Raw genomic sequence first — 21,154 nt, 5'->3', positions numbered from 1 at the left:
CTTGTGTCCTTAATAAGTTTCTTTGCGTGTCAACTATGCGGTTGAGTGTTGTACACAGAGAGAGAAATACAACCGTGTTTAGCGTATCTAGGGGAGATAACAATAGTGAGTCTCACATTATCATTTACCTTTGGAAGCCACCAATTTTTTTTTGAAAATCTTAGTGACAATGTTTTATGTATACACAAGAAGACAGTCGTTAGGATCACAAACCAAAGATCCAAAGCCAAGTCAGTCAATGATTGTGCATTTCTCTGCTTTTTTAACCTTTAAGCATGCACAAACTTCACCAAAAACTCAAGCTGGACGACTGTCTTCTGTTCGATATCAAATGCTGTGTTCTCCAAGCTCATCGAGAAAGAGGTCTTTTTTTCGATTTCCTCTGTGGTCTTCTATAAAAAGTCGTGTCTGGAACTTGAAATCATGGAATTTGTGTCTGAGAAAGTTTCCGAGTGAAACTGAAACCTTTCAAAGAAATGGACACACTTGGTCGGATTGAAACTGTTGGAAGTAATAAACAAGTTTGGATTTGAAGCAGATTATTCATTTTTCATTATGCTGTTTGGTTGTTCAGGGTGATATACAGTCAAATGGGGTCACTTACATCCACACATAACTGTAATGCTGCAAGTCTTCTCTCCTTCCTTCATTGTGTAGTCAACGTAAGTAAATTCTTTAGTTTTGAAGGTGTCCCATAATTGTATTGCTGTTACATATGATTGAAATGGTGATCTTTATAAGTCTTTAAACATTATTCTGAGAGGTTAGAGGAAGAATCCCCAAGGTTTATTGTGTCGTAGTGGTATGTTACTTCTGCCACACCTCCTATACTATAATGTTTTAAGAAGTTTTTTCTATTGTTTGATGTTCGAGTTGATTTATGGTGATGTCAGTCAGTATGCATTACTTGATGAGATGACTGACTTTGGGTACCCTCACTCCCTCGGTATATGGAAACAAGAATTCTCAATGAATTCATCAAGACTGATGCATATAAAATGGAAGTTACACTGAGACTTCTTATGGCTGTCACAAGTTCTCTCCGGGAGGAGAGAAGGGATACAATACAAGAAGAACGAAGGACAAAGAAGGAAGGAAGCAGAAATGAAAGAAAGAAGGTGCTTAGTGCCATGGTATTGAACGATGTCCAGTAGGGAATATTGTATAGAAGAGATTGAAGAAGCTACTGACATATTAGCAAGCGACAGAAAAATAGGAAAAGACTGATACATACCAGGCTATAAAGGCACACTTGATCACGCCCATGTTGCCATTAAAGTCTTAAGATCTGATGATGCACAAGAAAAGAAGCAATTTCAACACGAGGTCAAGGTTCTAAATTTCATAAGACATCATGACATGGTTCTTCTCCTTCGCGCGTGTCCTTAATATGGGTACTTGACATACACAAAACAACTACAAGTTTAGCTTATCATGGCTCTTTCTTACACTTTTGGAGCGCAAGATTTGTCAGTTGACGTATCAAAGCTTTATGGTCATGTATTCAGTCAATTTTAAGTCTCCATTTTGCAAGCAGAGCCAACCGCTTCACCAACTCTGCTCCAGATTATGAGATCAGCATGTAAAAGTTTGCGTAGAAAACCTCTTCAAAAGTTTATTTCGTCGTGATCTTATTCTCCTCTCAAAAACAAGAGTTAAGCAAACAAATTATATTTGATCAAAACAAAGCGAGAGCTGAGACCTGTTGGAAAATAACAAAATATGCTCCAACAAATCACAGTCTTTTTTTTAACACTCGTAATTCAATCAAAATATTCTTACATGTCTGAACCAAACTGGCAGCAACATAATCAAAAAGAAAAAATACACTAGTAGGCATCCTTAGATTAACCACATACAAGTGTGGGGAAGAATTAACGTCAAAGATCCAAGAAGATCATGGACACTGAGAGAGCCAAGCACACAAAGCTGCTTTTTAAGCTTTCTCACGATGTAAGATGTCATCTCTCCATCACCAAGAATCCATGGCTTCATATCCAGCAAGCTAAGACCTATTGATCTTCAAAAAAACTTCTGAATGCGACGAAGTCGTACAACAAAGGACACGACCAATTAACGCCTTGGTAGAAACCACCATGAAACAAGGAGAAATGCTTAACTCCTTTGACTAGAACCAAGAACAAACTGAACAGATGACCAACATACGTCAGTTACAAAAGCTCCACCAGCAATCTCCAACGAGACAGAGAATGAAAGACTTAATATTCAGTACCAAACATTGAAACAAAAAGCTGAACCAACTACCAACAGCAATGCCTACACACTGATGAATGGAAAAAGGAGACTAGAGCCGGTGCACAAGACATGGCAATAAATGATCCTCCAAGTTACCCAACAACTAACAACATAGACCAACAAAACCATTGGTAAGGTCAGCGACAAAGCTCCATCAGCACCACGAACAACACATCAAGGCGTATCCATGGATCGCCACTGTCACCATCTCACTACCGAAGGTCAAACTACAAAGATTGGAGACTCTAAATACTACAACCACAAGAGCCAGTGAGCCAAAACCGACATAGACCACCATCAACGCAGAGGTCGCAGAGCACAGATCTGTAACATCAGAGACCTCTACTCAAAGACTCCAAGTACACTCCACATATCTGGCCAGACAAACACCACCACCAAAGAACCACCATTCCAAACTGCTATGACGACGAGAGCAATGGCTAGAGCCAACCGGAGACTAAACCGTAGAAGAGAAACGAAACTCCTTCCTTGTCTAGCCTTCACGAAGAACATCAACAATCCCCATGTCGAATAAGAAACGACGCCGGCATAGGATGCCACAAGGAGAGAAAAGAGGAGAAAAGGAATATGCCGTAGAGAAGATTACATGAAAGGGAAGTGAAAGAGAAGGAAGAGCCTCCTCCGGCGGTGGCGGAAGCCAAACCACCGGGGAGGCTGAGTGAAAGTTAAGGCGGCTGAGAGACCAACAAATCACAGTCTACAAAGCAAACCGAAATTCATAATAAGTCATCATGACAACAAAACCCCTTAGCTAGCTGCCACAGGAAAGACCTAGACAACAGATACATGCAGATGTGAAGATCCGTTGCTTTCAAATAAAAATATCTAGAAACATTTAACGTTGTGCACATCAGTTTTCTTTAACACCTCTTCTAATAAAATTCATACCTCGAATAACTATTAGCTACAAACGTATCAAAATAATAAATAGTGGACCCATAATCTTTTCGCACCTCCATAAAGTAAAAACATCAAACACAAGAACTCAACCTCTCTTGGAAACAAAAGCCCAAATCAAAGTATCTCAAACCATGCAAACCAAACGTCCAAACGGGTGATCAACACATAGCTTGCTCCATTAGAAAAAAAAAGCCCTTAAACACCGCCAAAATATAAGACTGGTCCGAAGCATAAACAAAAGTCCACCTGAAAATATGATGAAACCAGTGGAGAGAAATGGAATAAATTAATTAAGCTCAAAACAATTGCAGCACCTGATAGAACAGAAAAATAAATAACCATCAGTGCTTTATTTAAACTAGTGAGAACAATTAGAAACAACTGCTGTAACTGATTCCAAGCAATGAAAAACATAAATTGGGAACAGACGCCACTGGTCAAACCATATCATTACCGATCAACTGACTATCCATGAGTTATTTTCGAGTAGGAGCAACTTATTCAAACGATATGGGATTTGCATTATTAATCAACATATCTCATGCATCACTCAACATTTTTTCATCTGACTTTACTTTTACTTTTTTATGTTTTAAATTCAACTATATTTACTTTGGTGTATTTATATGTTATTTATTTTATTTTTTTGCATTAATCTATGAAAACCACTTATACTATTTTTTTACTTAATCAACTACAAAACAAAATAATGCACCATTATCACTAACCACTACCAAATAGATCAAAAAACTCATTTTGAACTCATTAGAGAAAAAACATACGAACCCGGCGCATAGCGGCAGAATACTACTAGTTGTGTATGAAGGTAACAATCAACCTTGAAATGGTATGGATTTAATGAATTGATTAAATAGCTAGTGCTCTTTGATAATAACTCAAAATTAATGACACAATCTATAGAATATTATTTGAAAAGTTCGTTTCTTATGTATAGATCTCATGTTAATTTTTATAATAGTTAATTACAATGATATTCTTAATGAATTAAGATTATTATTAAGATATCTTTACTAATATGTTAGTTTACATTTAATTTTGTTATTATTTATTTCTAAATCACCTTATTATCAAAAAGGCAATATTTCAGATAAATACATATATATATATATATATATATATATTTAGTATAAATATAAATTTAATATAAAAGGAAATATAAACAATGTATATATAATATATCAATTTTTATGTTTAAAGCATATAATTAATATAAAATATAACAAGTTTTTATATATTTCACACATATAATTTAAAGAAAACGGAAGTTATTTTTTCTGTATATCAAATATGGTATATTTTTAATATAAAAATAGAAAAATATAACAATTTCTCTTATTTTAAAACATGTGGTTCGGTAAAATGAATTTCCTTTTAAATAAATCTCAAATTCATTAAATTATAGGTTTATTTTCTTAAATCAACTTTCTCATGACATTAAAATATCTATTACCTCACTAGTGAAACAAATAAATCAAGTCCGAAATATTATTGTATTGGGATATTAAAAACATTTTTTCTTATTTAGAAATTTGTTCACTTTAGTTAGAAGCATCTTTTTAAGATATTTAAAAAATATTTTTATTTTACAATTTTTACGTTAGTTGAAAACATCTTAATTATTATTTAGTTCTATTTGTAATCATTATTTCAATCTATTAATCAACAATTTTTTTAGTAAATAATTTGTAATCTTAATAATATTTGGATGTCCATATCTCTATATAAATAAACAACTAAATTTTTTGAATTTGAACGAACAAAAATATTTATGCATGATCAAAGTAAATAACATAATGTACACTATGAAATGGAACAACACTTCAAATAACTCAGTTGGCTACATATGCTATCAATAGAATCAGTTAAAATGTATTATTAATACTTGTGATGTTTGTTACTCTGCGAGAAATAAGATTTTCATTTAGAATAAGGCATATACAATTTCTACTTAGTATTGTCTTCACCATAAACAAGAATCAAGTTCAATCAATATGAAAAGTTGGATTGTTTCTCGCCAGATATGTATTCTCTCACGTACAATAGTATATATATAGCATTTTTCAAAGGTAAATCAAAACCAGGACTCAAAACTTTTCTTTTTTTTTTTGGTAAAAACTCAAAACTTTTCTTATCGAGGAAGAAGGTAAGCCGAAAAGAAAACCAAATATATTGTTTACAATGGAGTTCTATACAACATTAAGTATTTTTAATTCAATCTATGTTTATAATTTTTTTAAACGTTTTTAAGATTAAAATGATTAAATTTCACTTAAGCTGATAATTTTTAATGTAGTATTTTATTTTAAATTATAAAATTTTATATTTGTCATGAAAAATATTTTTAAAAAATATTTAGATTTTGTTAGTTTATAATTGATTTGCGCTTTTTCAAAAAATTCACAAACCCCAAAAATAAATTAAAATAAACAAAATATGAAATTAAAAGTAAAATAATCATACAAACTATAATAAACTAACTACATCAAACTAAAACCAAATTAGTATTTAAAAATAAATATCATAGCAAAGTTGAATATTTTGAAAAAAAACAAATACCTTAAAATGTCACAACTCAATAACTCATAAACAACATCCCTTAAGTAAAATAATATAAAATCTAATAATAAACAAAAAATAAATAAACTATTATAATTTAGTTTCTTTCTGAATATTTATTCCCGGGTATAGAAGCGGATGAGTCACTTAGTATGTTGTTTATTTTTTTTACTAAATATATGTATGTTCAGTTAGAGTACACTATCTAAAATTATGGGGTCTCTAATAAAAATAAAATATCTATGTAATGTTTATCTAAAACTTTTAAAAGTTAATTTCTTGAAAAATATTTATTTTAATCTTTCTAAAAGTTTGAAATTTTGGTAAATAAAAATAAAATTTATTTTTAAGGTTTTTATCATAGATTGTTTATATTTAGTTGAATTTTTTACATCATGTGTACAAACTTCTTTTGTCATGTTTTCTTTAGTTTGAAATATTTCTTTTGTTGTTAGTTACTAAAAAACCCAAGGCGAGATTGTGGGTCGAAGATGACGATTCGAATGAATCTCGGTTTTGAAGAATCCGTGAGGCCCGGATTGATGGGGTTTTTAACTTTCAGGGTATTTTAGCGGATCCTCAGTGTATCTTCATTGATCTGCCACAGATTGATTAGATCTCGGTTGGCGTTTTGAGGTTGGAAAGATTTCACTCTGGCAAGGTTCTCGGAGATCTGGTACCAGATAGAGGTGAAAAGAGATGATTGGGTTGTGAGTTATAAGGAAAAAATTGATTGGGGAATATACATGATTCGATGTTGAGATCTCCTTGCAGCCAATTATTACGGTATGTTTCTTTTTTTTGGATTGGTCTTAGGTGGTGTATATCGGTGGATGCTTCTAAAAGATCTGAGAGATTATTTAGAGAGCAGTGAGAGCAAAGAAAGGATCTTGGTTTTCAGAAATATTTTTGGTAATAGAGATATTGAAACAAATCATCAAAGGTTTCCTAGGACTGAGATTGAGAATTTAATGGTTCTACTCATTCAATTCAGTATCACTATGGATTTGATTGAAGAACATATTGCGGTCACGAATCTCTGGTTTTACTTGATAGGAACAGCTAGGATGGATGGGATCCTGCATCACAGCATCATTCTCTCACAACTTCTCTATTGTTTCTAACATACGGTTCTGGTTTTTACATTGGTCTCTTTGGTTTCATAATGATTCAAGGGAAGTGGGTCGCTAAATCGGGAGGTGACCATGCCAGGTCTAAAGATTACGGTTCCCCGTTTTAATAACTCGGAACTCATAACGAGTTATGCTAAAACCCTAATAGGCCAGGTCTAAAGATTTTTCTCTTCATGCTTCCCAAGATATGGCAAGCTGAGAGGCGTGCGGTTGGTGCAGATCTTGGGTTGGGAAGATTTCAGTTTGACTTTGATTTGGAGGAAGATATAATTGAGGTCCTGAAGATGGAACCTTTTCATTTCGATTACTGGATGGTGTCACTTGTTAGGTGGAAGCCGGTTGTTGAAGCTAATTATCCATCAAAAATTACATTTTGGGTTCTAGTGCTAGATATCCCTCTTCAGTTTTTGGGCTGCTCCGACCTTCCAAAGCGTTGGAGATGCTATAGGAAAGATTCAGGGTGGCGTTGATCTCATCTAGGGAAAAGTATGGGTGGAGCTTGATGGTTTCAAGCCCTTGGTGTTTCCATGGAAGTAAAACTCGATGAGGGAGTGGAGATCAAGGTGTCTCTCAGGTATGAGAAGCTCTTTGGTTTTTTTCAGGGAGTGCTTCAGTTTGGCACCTGATCAGTCTAGGTGCCCGAGCTTGCACAAGGAGGAGACCGTAAGTGATAGTGTGGGGATCAAAAGTGACAATGGCTCTCATGTGACAAGTTATAAGGCAGCTGTCTCTAATGGTAGAGAGAGAGCACAATGGTGAACATATAGAGGGACAACTCTAAGGCGTTCAGAGACGGAGACAAAAAGTATTGCTTGTGAGAGGCAAGGGCTTTACAGACATGAGGTACCAAGTGGCATACATGTGGAGAAAGAAATACAAAACTCTATCACGCATTGACGAAGCAAAGGCGGATTCAAAATAGGATCATTGGATTATACAATGAGGAGGGGTACTGGATTAATTTGGAAGCAAAGCTCGAAGGAGTTGCAGTCAGATATTTTTGTGACGACCCGGTTTTCCTTAACCAATTTTGGTTTAATAAAATAATTAAATCAAACCCAGTTTCCTATTTTACCTTAACCTAAACGTGTTACGTATGTGTATACATTTCCTTTTCTTCCAACCTAGCCGTCATTGTTATTAGATCGTGAGAGAGGTTAAGGCTCCAACTTGCACCACCTCTCTGTCTCTCATCCTTCTTTCGATCTAGCAACCATGAAAAGAGCCTCGTAGTTGCCGTCATCAATAGTCACCACAAGAGACGCCACCACAACAACCGGAGCAATCGTTCACAGTTCACCGGATCCATCACCATTCTTTATCACGTGTTGTTAATGTGAGCGTATCCGATATGTGGAGAAGAGACGAACAAAACGGAGCCACCGTCCACCATGGATCACCACCACGAGTCTTCCTCCACCAGAGATGAGACGTTGTGTTTTCAGAGGCCATCACCGCAAACCGTTGACGTTATGTACCAAGTCCGAGAAGTGTAGAACGTGAGCAAATCTGGACCACCGCGTCTCACTATCACCGGCTCCGATCTATACCGCGTTAGCCGTGAGCCATTGGAAAAACAAGGCATGTCAACCAACCACCATCATCAACCGTGATCCAAGCCGTATTATCTAAGTGACTTCCTCCTTTGTTTCTTGTGATACTAGAAACGTATATAGCACAACCATAAACGTGTCATTGCATGTGTTTATGTGTAGTGAATCTTATGCCAACCTGGAGTTAGTTGCCATCACTTTAAAATAAGACGTACGAAAATTTATGGAACACGTTTTATTCAACACCATGATTAGGAAGGAATCTTTTAAAGTGATGTTAGGCGAGATCGTTCCCGAGCATTTCATGAGCTATGTCCAATATTGGCTCAGGTGAGTATATTTTCCCGAACTTATCTTACACGGCTTAGGACTTCGAATAAGTATAATTTATTTCTAATATGTTTCGTCTGCGTGAAATCGAGTATGTCATTGCTTGTTTAGTTTTTAGGTTCTTTTCTTAAATCAGAACTAGGGTGTTAGAGGATTCAACAATGATTGTTTCATTTAAAATTGGTAGATAAAAATAGTTGTTTTATTAAGAGTTATGTGATTGTTTGAGACGGATACAAAGACGGACTTCTGTATGCCGGATTGTATGGAGGTTACGGTCAGCTATAGTCGACCGGTTGACGCGTAACCCAGAGAGGTCGCTAAATCATCTACGGGTGTGTGTTACCGAGCACTTGTTTGGTGTGTGTATGAACCGAGCACGTATTCGGTGGTGTTTTTGGTCTGTTAGTGGGCAGCGAGTGTGCACCTCGCTAGGACTATTGTTTGATCTCTGGGTACTTTAGGTACCGTGTTTGCAACATATTAGGATTAAATTATATTTATTCGGAGTGCTCTGTCCGGGTCCATGGACTTCAGGTTTAGTATCTCATACCTCACTGAGTGACTTTCCCTTTACTCACCCCTCTCTCTTCCCCATTTCAGGTGAGACTGACGAGTATATGATATTTGGACGGATTGGTGCTACTGGGCTTTTTATTCGGATTTTTATTTGGGCTTAGGGTGAGTGGAGTTGTGTATATGGCTATTTTATTATGAGGTATTGTTGGTGGCATGCTGTTCTCCAGATAGGAGGTGACGGGTGTCACAATTTGGTATCAGAGCGGGGTTCCGTCCCGGCCTCGACCCGGGATGGCGATTAGGGGATTCGGTTTTGTACGTTTTAAAAAAAGTATAAAATAATTTTTATATATATAATAAAAATATGTTTGCGAAGTTCTTTTAGCACTATTATGTCCAGTAATTACTAACTCAATTGTTTTTTTCTATGACGATGAGTAAAATCATCGTCATTCATCTTTCGGCTAACAGGGTTCTAGCCAGATGTGTGATGTCTTAGTTCGTCAGTTTTCTCAGGAGTTATCAGTTTTTTCGATCATGATTCCAAGATTATCTAGGAGTGGATATGTGACATTTCTGCTTCCACCCTACTTCAAGAAATCGTTCCACGAGTTTTTGTTACTGGAGATTACGTGATATGAGGTGTGAGCCATTGGTTGGCATGTGTTGTTTTTTGTACGAGTATGTTGACTATTTTGGAGGTATGTTCAGTTTGTAAACTCGTGGGGATCGCTTTTAGATTGGGAGTGCGGTAGCTTGCGTTGTATTGATATTGGAGTTACGCTTGGTTTTGTTTGCTAGTTTTTGGCATTGTTGATCGTTTCAGAGATGTGTCAGTTGAAACAACTGGCATGAGACGTGAGAGCTATTTATATTCATCGCAGTGTACCAGTTATGCTCGGAGGACTGATTTGTTTGGGGACTCGTCAGAGATGGAGCTACGTTTTTACGATGTCATCCTTGGGATGAATTGGCTGTCACAACATCGAGTAGTGTTAGATTGCCCGAGGGCAAGAGTTGATATTGTTGGAGCTGATGGGAGTTTTTATTGCATGCATGCTACATGCTGCGGAGTTACTGGATATAATAGCAGATGAGAGTTTTTATTGCATGCATGCTACATGCTGAGGAGTTATTGGATAGAGGAGCAGAGGGATTTTTGGCGACCATTTTGATGGTTAAGAATGTTGGGCAGTATGAGTTGTAGGATCTTCCGGTTATTGCAGATTATGATGATGTAATTGTGGTCTTTGGAACGACCACCACCAGTCACAAGAGGCGTTCTTACGATTGAGTTGGAACCAAGGACATCACTGGTTTTACGAGTTCTATACCAATTAGCGGCAACAGAGATAACCGAGCTAGAAAAGCATATGGAAGATTCATCAGACATGGGTTTTATCAGACTGAGTACTTCACCGTAGGGAGCATCATTATTTTTGTAAAGAAGAAAGATGGAAATGTCAGTCTTCGTATCGACTACATAGACTTGAACATGGTTTCCGCGTATTGATGAGTTGTTGGATTACCTACAGGAGGTTCATGGTTCTTGAGGTCGATTTGGCATCACGACACCACCAGATTGCGATAGAAGACATCCTTCCGTATTATGGACATTATGAGTTTGTGATGATATCATTTGGGTTGACGAACACACCGATAGCATTCAGGAAACTTATGAATGAGGTTTTCGTGAACACTTGGATAAGTACGTGATTGTATTCATCGATGACACCCTGATTTATTCTCGGAGTAGGGAGGAGCATGCTGAGTATTTACAGATTTTGTTAGGTAAGCTTGGAGAGCATTAGTTGGTTGCTAGCTGAGTAAGTGTAGCTTCTGGCAGAGGACGATTTGATTTTTGGGTCACATAGTTTCAGAGGCAGGAATTGCAGTAGATCCGGAGAAGATGACTACATTTTCAGAGTGGCCGACACCTAAGAAGTACAGAGATTTGAAGCATTGTTATCGTTGGGTGGTATGAATAAAGATGTGGCGACATTTGTATCGCAGTGTCAGACATGTCAGATGGTTAAGGCTGAACATCATATACCTAGCGAATTATTGCTGAACTTTTCATTGCCAGAGTGGAAATGAGACATGGTGATTATGGATGTTGTGACTGGATTACCGACCACTTCAGGTGGGGATAATGCCATTTAAATAATTTTGGATATACTCAGTATGTTCATTTCCTAGCGATTAAGAAAACATATAGAGCTGATCAGCGGGCGCTTATTTACATCAAAGAGATTGTGAGGTTGCATGGAGTCACTGTCAGCATTGTATCGGATCAGGATGCAAAATTCAAGTCTGCATTTTGGAAAGCCTTTCAGAAGGCGCTTGGGACAAATGTTCACATGAGGACAACTTATCATCCGCAGACATATGGGCAGTCAGAGAGAACTATTTAAACATTGGAGGTTATGCCCAGGACTTGTACTTAGCTCGCGAGGAAAAAAAATTGTTTGCACCATTCATCCAGTCGAGAGTTTGGATCGACAAGTAAAAGCTGTTCAGGGGATGATACCATGTTGGTCAAAGCTCGTTGGAAGACAAAAAGAGATCTCGGAGACCAAGACTCAGATGAAGATTGATTATTCAGAGATTTTTTTTTTTTTTTTTTTTTTTAGGATGATATTGGATATTCGGCTCAGGATTTGAATTCGAGGACAAATTCTTTATAAGTGCGGGAGAATTGTAACGATCCGGTTTTCCTTAACCAATTTTGGTTCAATAAAATAATTAAATCAAACCCAGTTTCCTATTTTACCTTAACCTAAACGTGTTACGTGTGTGTATACATATCTCTGTCTCTCATCCTTCTCTCGCTCTCGCAACCATGAAAAGAGCCTCGTAGTTGCCGTCATCAATAGTCACCACAAGAGACGCCACCACAACAACCGGAGCAATTGTTCACAGTTCACCGGATCCATCACCATTCTTTATCACGTGTTGTTAATGTGAGCATATCCGATATGTGGAGAAGAGACGAACAAAACGGAGCCACCGTCCACCATGGATCACCACCACGAGTCTTCCTCCACCAGAGATGAGACGTTGTGTTTTCAGAGGCCATCACCGCAAACCGTTGACGATATGTACGAAGTCTGAGAAGTGTAGAACGTGAGCAAAGCTTGACCACCGCGTCTCACCACCACCGGCTCCGATCTATACCGCGTTAGCCGTGAGCCATTGGAGAAACAAGGCATGTCAACCAACCACCATCATCAACCGTGATCCAAGCCGTATTATCTAAGTGACTTCCTCCTTTGTCTCTTGTGATACTAGAAACGTATATAGCACAACCATAAACGTGTCCTTGCATGTGTTTATGTGTAGTGAATCTTATGCCAACCTAGAGTTACTTGCCATCATTTTAAAATAAGGCGTACGAAGATTTATGGAACACGTTTCATTCAACACCATGATTAGGAAGGAATCTTTTAGAGTGATGTTAGGCGAGAACGTTCCCGAGCATTTCATGAGCTATATCCAATATTGGCTCAGGTGAAGGTTTTTTCCTGAAATTCTCTTATACGGCTTAGGATTTCGGATAAGTATAATTTATTTCTAATATGTTCCGTCTGCGTGAAATTGAGTCTGTCATTGCTTGTTTAGTTAGGTTCTTTGCTTAAACCGGAACTAGGGTGTTAGAGGATTCAAAAATGATTGTTTCATTTAAAATTGGTAAATAGAAATAGTTGTTTTATTAAGAGTTATGTGATTGTCTGAGACGGATACAAAGACGGACTTTTGTATGCCGGATTGTGTGGAGGTTACGGTCAGCTATAGTCGACCGGTTGACGCGTAACCCAGAGAGGTCGCTAAATCGTCTACGGGCGTGTGTTACCGAGCACTTGTTCGGTGTGTGTATGAACCGAGCACGTATTCGGTGGTGTTTTTGGCCTGTTAGTGGGCAGCGAGTGTGCACCTCGCTATGACTATTGTTTGATCTCTGAGTACTTTAGGTACCGTATTTGCAACGTGTTAGGGTTAAATTATATTTATTCGTAGTGCTCTGTCCGGGTCCATAGACTTCGGGTTTAGTATCCCATACCTCACTGGGTGACTTCCCCGTTACTCACCCTTCTCTCTTCCCCATTTCAGGTGAGACTGGCGAGTATATGATATTTGGACGGATTGGTGGTACTGGGCTTTTTATTCGGACTTTTGTTTGGGCTTAGGGTAAGTGAAGTTGTGTATATGGGCTATTTTATTATGATGTATTGTTGGTGGCACGCTGCTCTACAGATAGGAGGTGATGGGTGTCACAATTTTGCTCATCTATTTCACTCCTCCTCTCCGTCAGAGTTTGATATTTTCCTAGAGGAAGTTCCCATTTTGGTAACAGCGGTCCAAAATGCTATATTGATGGCTAGGGCTTCGGAGGAGGAGGAGGTGAGAACTGCCTTTGGTGATGCACCCGGAAAAAGCTCTCGGACCGGATATGATGACAGCATTTTTTTATCAACAATCGTGGACAATTATTAGAGAGGATGTTGTAAATATGGTTAACAATTTTCTCAATTTGTTTTATTCAAAAAAAATGTTAGATCCAGTCCAATGACGGAACTTAGACCCATCAGTCTTTGTAATGTGGGTTATAAAATTATTTCAAAGGTGTTATGCCAGAGGATGAAAGTTTTATTACCTAATCTAATCGTGGAGGCTCAATTTGCATTTGTTTTGGGAAGATATATTTCAGATAATATCCTTATTGCTCAGGAAATGTTTTATGGGTTGCGGACCAACAAGTCTTTGCTAGGATAAATTTTTGGCCATCAAGACATACATGAGTAAAGCTTATTATAGAGTTGACTGGTTTTTCGTGGAGTGTCTTCTCCTGAAAATGGGCTTCTCCTCGGAATGGGTCTCTCTAATGATGTAGTCTATATCATCAGTTAGCTATAACGTGATATTAAATGGACATCTGAAAGGACGTATTGTTCCAGAGAGAGGATTTAGACAAGGCGATCCTTTGTACTCCTACTTCTTCATTTTATGTACGGAAGCTCTAGATGCAAATATACAAAAGGAGGAGAGTGAAAAATGGTTAACAGGTCTCGAAATAGCACGTGGGAGTCATCGATTTCCTATTTACTTTTTGAAGACAATAGTTTGTTCTTTTGCAAGGCCAGTGTGGAGGAATGTGGGGTCATCTTGAAGCTCTTCAAAGACTGAGGCTGTATCGGATCAACAAATTAATTTCTAAAAATCTTCAATACAATTTGGTCACAAGGTCCCGGACGGGGTGCGATCAGACATCCATATCCAACTCGGCATTACTAATTTAGGTGGGATGGGCAATTATTGGGGCATTTTGAAGAGCTTGGGTGGCTCAAAAATTCAAATTTTTGGTTTTTTAAACGAACGAGTAAATAGTAAAGAGAATGACTGGATGGTTAATTTTCTCACAAGGTGGGGTAAAGAAGTTTTGGTCAAATCAGTAGCCTCGACGATATCAACACATGTCATGTTTTAGACTCCCCAAAGGAGTAACAAAGAAAATCACGAGTACTATTGCACATTCTTGGTGGAGCAGTAGTAGAAATAACAAAAGGTATCCATTAATATTCATGGAAAAAAGTTTGTACACATAAGGAAGAGGGAGGTTTGAGTTTTTGAAATCTTCTGGATTTTAATACAGCCTTATTGGGCAAGCAGTTTTTGCGATTAACAAACAAACCAAACTGTTTGTTTTCTAAAGTCTTTAAAGGAAGATATTTTGGGAATACTGATCCCTTGGATCACCCCAAATCTTATCCATCCTCTTATGGATGGCAAAGTATCTGTTCAGCTAGATCTCTGGTTAAAAATGGGCTAATCAAAAGAGTAGAAACATGGCAGTCCATCTCAATATGGAATGATCCTTGGGTCCCCGCTCCTCGCCCGAGGTCAGCATTACGAACAAATCACAATCAGTTTCTTAATCATTCTTTAACGTTGGAACACCTTATTAACTCGGTTGATCACTCTTGGAATGTGAATATTCTCAATGCATATATCCATCTTGAAGATGTGAAGATCATCAAAGGCATGGCGATTAGTAGGAATTCGAGACGTGATGTGTATGGTTGGATGTTCACAGAGTTCGGAAAATATTCGATAAAATCAGGTTATAAAACAGAGTACCTACACCCAGATAAGGGTCCTGGGATAATTTTTATGGACCAGACACCAAACCCCTTTTGGCCTTTTCATGGAAATTGCAGTGTTCTCCGAAATTGAGACACTTTGTTTGGCAAGTGATATCTAGGATTCTACCAGTCTCGAAGAATCTCAGGGCACGAGGGATTGAGTATGATTTGAGGTGTAGTATATGTGGGTTGAGAAGGAGACCATTAACCATGTTCTTTTTGAATATCCACCAGCACTGCAAACTTTGGCAATCTCACGGGTTTCCTCACATCCAGAAATCTTTCCATCATCTCCAGGTTTTAGTAGTATGGACTATTTGTTCTGAAGACTTCTGAAGGACTATGATTTTACTTACTTCCAATGGATGTTGGGGTACATATGAAAGAATCGCAATGACAAGATTTATAAGAATAAGAATGGCATCCCCGAGTAATTATGTGTTCAGCTGAGGTAGAAGGGGGCACTGTGGGCTGAGGCGAAACTTTCGGTAAAGAAGGATCTCCCGACGGCCCATGCGGCTTTTGACTGGAAATATATGGGCGTACCATAACCTGCTATGTAGATGGTGCTTGGAGGGAGCAAGAAAAGTTCACAGGCCAAGGCTGGTTCTGTAGAACCCCATGATCTGATGACATGATGATGGGGATGATGAATCTCTGGTGAATTCTATCACCTTTACATGCTGAATGTGAAGCTCTGAATTGGGCTATGTAATGCATGAAGACCCTCCAGTTCTCATATGTAGTTTTTGTAACAGATTTTTCTCTAACTGGTGAAGATGTTGTCAAAACCAAAAGAATGGCCAACTTTCTCTATACATATGGAAGAATTCTGACGCAATAAGACTTTCTTCCCTACCTTCAAGATCATGCATATCTCAAGAGCAAAAAACATATTGGCGGACAACCTTGCACGAGGTGCGAGGAGTTCTCCTTCATCTATGTTTTGTGCAATTCCACTCCTCAGGTTTGGCTTTCCGAATCGGTAGGTTTGTTTTCTTAGTTTAGTTTTAATGTTATTAAAAAACTAAATTAAGCCTATTGGATAAGGTTTATTCCACTCTTTGTGGAAGCACCTTAGCCTATTGCTTAAGGTTTAAAGGCTTCTACACCCAGGTCCGAGGTTCGAATCCTAGACTATGCAATTTCTTCCAAATTATAGGATGCAAGTTTTCGAGGGTTCCAGAATACTGTAGGTTCAGCTGTTTGTTGTGCTCATCTATTGCGGAGAGAGCCTATCCATCGAGTATATCGTACATGAAAAACCATCCATCCATCCAAGTATTTCGGGGAGAGCTTCAACACAGAATCATTATGTGGAGTTGTTCATCAATATTGCATATGTTGCAGATATAATCATTATATCTAATAGAGCTAGAGATTATATGATGATTTAATGTGTGCTATCCAATGTTAAAAGAAAATATTGTTAAAAAAAGAGACCCACAGTGATTGGTGGATACAAATCTATTTTATTTGTTTTGTTTCTTAATATATTTAAACGTCTTTTGAACAAAATTTTCATTTTAAATTGTACCTAGAGAAATATATAATTACAAAATTTAACTGGCAGCACTAAAATTGAATGGTAGATGATTTTTGATTAAGACCATCTTCAATGGTTGCCTCTATTTTTTTTTATCATTAGTGTGTTTCCCCACACATTATCAATTAACTCGTTTCGAAGTGAAAAATGAGCTTCTTTGTCTTTGATTTTCCTATACCGAGCAAGAAATTCTTGGAATAGAGAACTTTCATCATCCGTTGTTTCAAGCTCTGGAGGAGGAGCTTCACTTTCAACTCCAATTGGTGCATCGAGATCACGTTTGTCCTCGATTATCATATTATGTAAAATTATATTTGTACTCATTATGTCATGTATAACATCTTTTTCCCAAAAATGAGCCGGACCCTTTACAATTGCAAATCGCGATTGGAGAACTCCAAAAGCACGTTTCACATATTTTCTACATGCTTATTGTTGTGTAGCAAAATATTTTTTTTTTGGACCTCTTGGTTCATGAATAGTTTGCAGTATAGTGGACCATTTTAGATATATACCATCCGCTAAATAATAACCCATGTTATATTGTTTTCTTTGGATTAAGTAATGAGCAGGAGGAACAATACTTTGGGCAAGATTAGAGAAAAAATGGAAAGATTCCAACACATTAATGTCATTATTGGCGCTGGCATTCCACAATAGGCATACAATATCCAAAGATCATAATCCGCCACTGCTTCAAGAATTATAGTTGGTGATCCACTATACCCTGCAAATTTTCCTGCCCATGCAGTAAGACAATTTTCCACTTCCAATGCATGCAATCTAAACTCCCTAGCATCCCCGAAAAACCTCGCTTTTCACCAATGTAAAGAATTCGGGCGGCATCATTAGGTGTTGGTGAACATAAGTACTGCTGTGAAAGTATACTCACCATGGCCCGACAAAATATTTTCATGCTTTCGATTGCTGTTGATTCGTTTCTGGCATCTGGGGTAGTCCATAAGCTAACATTCGAAGCAGAACTGTTTCTTTATGAATAGACGATAATCTAAGTATACCAGTTGTATCTCTTCTTTGTATGAAATAGTTGTCATGATTCTCAACTACTGCGATAATACGAAGGAAAAGGGAATGAGACATAAGATACCTTCTGCGGAACATAATTTCATTATAATTTGGAGTCTCTGAAAAGTAATCGTCGAACGATCTATGATGTGCGTTTTCTCTGTCACGGTAGATATATGAACACCCTTAAGCTGAGCCACCATGGGTCACATTGTTGTTTTGTTGATTGAGAAGGTATTAGATTATTGAATTGTTATTAGCAATAGCAAGCTGTATTGCTTGTTCTTCATGATAAAGATTTCTAAGCATTTCAGAATTTTCATCATTTGAAGAAGATGATGATTGGGAAGCATCATGAAAACCTGATGGAGAATAAGAATTACAATTCATTTGAAAGAGAAATTTTTTTGTGACAATAGGAATATATTTTTTGGATATGTTACAACTAGCATGTCTAGTAGTATTTATAGAAAATAAAAATATCACAAACAATATATCTTTGTATTATCAAATGTTTGAATATTTTTTTCATAGAATTATTATTATTATTTAAATCACTTTTCATTGAATCGTCAAAAATTGTCATGTGAATTGATAAACGTAAGAATCTTGAAATCACTTTGTCATTGAATTATTCAAAAATGTAATGAAAACCTTGAAATTATTTTCTTATTGAATTGTCAAAAATTGTCATGAGACTCTTTCATTACTTTGTCATTGAATTGTCAAAAATTGTTATGAGAATTGACGAACGTGATAATTTTGGAATCACTTTGTCATTGAAATGTCTAAATATGTAATGAGAAGCTTGAAATCATTTTCTTATTGAAATTTTAAAAGTGTCATAAAATTCTTTGAATCACTTTGTCATTGGATTGTCAAAAATTGTCATGAGAATCTTTGAACCACTTTGTAATTGAATTGTCATAGCAAATTGATTAAAGTGGGAATTTTGAATAGTTTTTTCTAGAATTTTCTAAACTTTTCAAATTCTATTGATAAACATGAGAATCTTAGGCTTACTTTTTATTTGATTGTGAAGTCATCTCACAATAATTAAATATATAAATTTTTTTGACTGACATCTATGAATAGCATATTAGATTTTGATCCGCGATTTGAAAGCACGGGTTTACGTTTGAAATTAAATAATTTTCTTTTATATAAATTTCTTTATAAGATAGTGTATAGGTCTGAAAGGAACTGAGTAACCAAGCCATACCAAACCGAAAACAAAAACAAAACCAAAACTAAACCAGATTTCATAAATAAACAAGCGAATTCTATATCTCTGGAATTAAAAAAAAAAGAAACTGAATTAAGAATCGAATGGATACTCAAATTTTTAAGTACAAATTAGCTACCTATAAATGTTAATTATATTTAGTTTCTAAATAACCAAATATCCTAAAAAATAATATTTATAAACCGAATAACCAAAAATAATAATTACCCTGATTTTTTAATTTGACATATTAAAATTATCCAAATTATCGGATAAGTTTATCCGAACAACCCGATATTTAAACTGAAACTTAAAAAAAAAAAAAATCAAACCGGAAATTAACCAATTAGACCCAGATTTGTTTTGATATTAATTGGTTTCCAACTTTGCTACCCAAACCAAACCAAAACTAAAATAACAAAAACTGAAACCGAGACCAAAATTTGTAAGTACCTAAACAATTGCTAAATTTCTAGAACATAAACACCCAAAACTAAAATAAATGAACTAAAACCGAATGGTAAGGAGTAATAGTGCATCTACCTTTTAATGGTGCGAAGAAAACATTATATTCTTACAAATTATTTAACTTCTTTTAGTGGGATACATATGTGATTTATAGATGAATTAAAATATAACCAGTGTTTTATATTCGATTTGGATCCACGGTAAAACCAGTAAACCTAATAGCCGTATATAATCTGGTTTTTATTTAATGAAAAACTCATTAATAAAAAATCCTAAAAACCTGCCATTAAGCCGTAAACTGAGACCGGTTAACCTGGTAAATACCCAAAAAAATTTGATAATATTTTTTAAAAATTGATTAAACTTCTCGTATACTTTTTAATAGTAAATAAACTGAATAAACCATTTGATTTGTCATTTAAGTTAAATGCATTATAGTTATGTTATGCATTTCAGTTTATAGGTTTTGTAATGGTTATTTAAAAGTTATATTTGTGAGTTTTATAATTAAACTTATTATTAAGTTGAGTATAAATGAGTTAACTATAAATGTTAAACATAATTTCTACATAAATTAATATTTTTCTATAGAAAAATAGTTTCGATTCAATTTATATATAGTTACGGTTTAATATTTTTATGTTTTTTAATACAATCAATATTAATGTAAATATTTTATTTCTTTCATTCAAAAGTATGCAATAATTTTTCCATTAAGAAAATTAAATTTATGATTGTTGGAATGAGCTTTTTGAATGGATCGTATATACAATAAAACAAATTGATGATTATGTATACAGTATACCAAAAATAAAAATACTTAAATGCTATTAATGAGAATTATAATTCCTTTACAAAAGTAGGTCAATTTAACTAAGATTATGTTTTTCATTAAGGACATAAAACTTAAATGATCATATTTTAATAGTATTGATATATATTTTTAAAATTGTTTGATTTAAAAAATATATAGATTTTTATATAATTGAGTATAAAAATCTGGTTTTGATGACTATATATTAGATGTTACATAAGTTTAGAAGAAATACATATGTGATCTTGATGAAATTATAGGTAAATACATGCTGTTGGAAATCTATTTTAGATCAAATCAAGGATGATGTTTATATAGTAGTATATCAAGGATGTGTCATAGGCTCATAGCTGACGATGCATAATCATGTAAATGATGATTATGATTTCTATAGGTATGTTAATTGAAACCTCGGCTCTAAAACGCGGGCGCCTAGCCACATAGGTGGCCGCCTAGTCGTTAGCCGGAGCCAAGCCGTGGCGTGGAGGTGCAATTCTGTGGCTCTACACGGTGGTCCGATCAATTCCCACGTTACCTGCGTAAATGTGTTACGCCCGCCTAATTCAAGTCGCTAATGTACACAAGCCCAATAACTTCATAATTGTCCATTTGAAAAAGTTAAAAATTGCCCATTAAACAAACTACG

General features: G+C 36.0%; 1 long non-coding RNA gene across 6 annotated transcripts; it reads left to right on the top strand.

Moving 5' to 3' along the window:
* The first annotated feature begins 4,513 nt into the window (after positions 1-4,513).
* Positions 4,514-13,939, top strand: LOC106406956. 6 transcript variants are annotated; one of them, XR_002657159.2, is made up of 4 exons: positions 6,078-8,508; positions 8,603-8,770; positions 9,374-12,799; positions 13,400-13,939. It is a non-coding gene; the product is annotated as an uncharacterized LOC106406956 (long non-coding RNA). The 6 variants fall into 6 exon arrangements; XR_002657158.2 differs by having other exon boundaries at positions 6,078-8,519; XR_007320599.1 differs by having other exon boundaries at positions 6,078-8,770; positions 13,400-13,477; positions 13,672-13,939.
* Positions 13,940-21,154: the final 7,215 nt, after the last annotated feature.

Source organism: Brassica napus, chromosome C3 (genome assembly GCF_020379485.1).
Source record: "Brassica napus cultivar Da-Ae chromosome C3, Da-Ae, whole genome shotgun sequence".
Lineage (NCBI taxonomy): Eukaryota > Viridiplantae > Streptophyta > Magnoliopsida > Brassicales > Brassicaceae > Brassica > Brassica napus.
The sequence above is the reverse complement of the archived record's forward strand: the minus strand, read 5'-3'. Positions and strand labels throughout refer to the sequence as shown.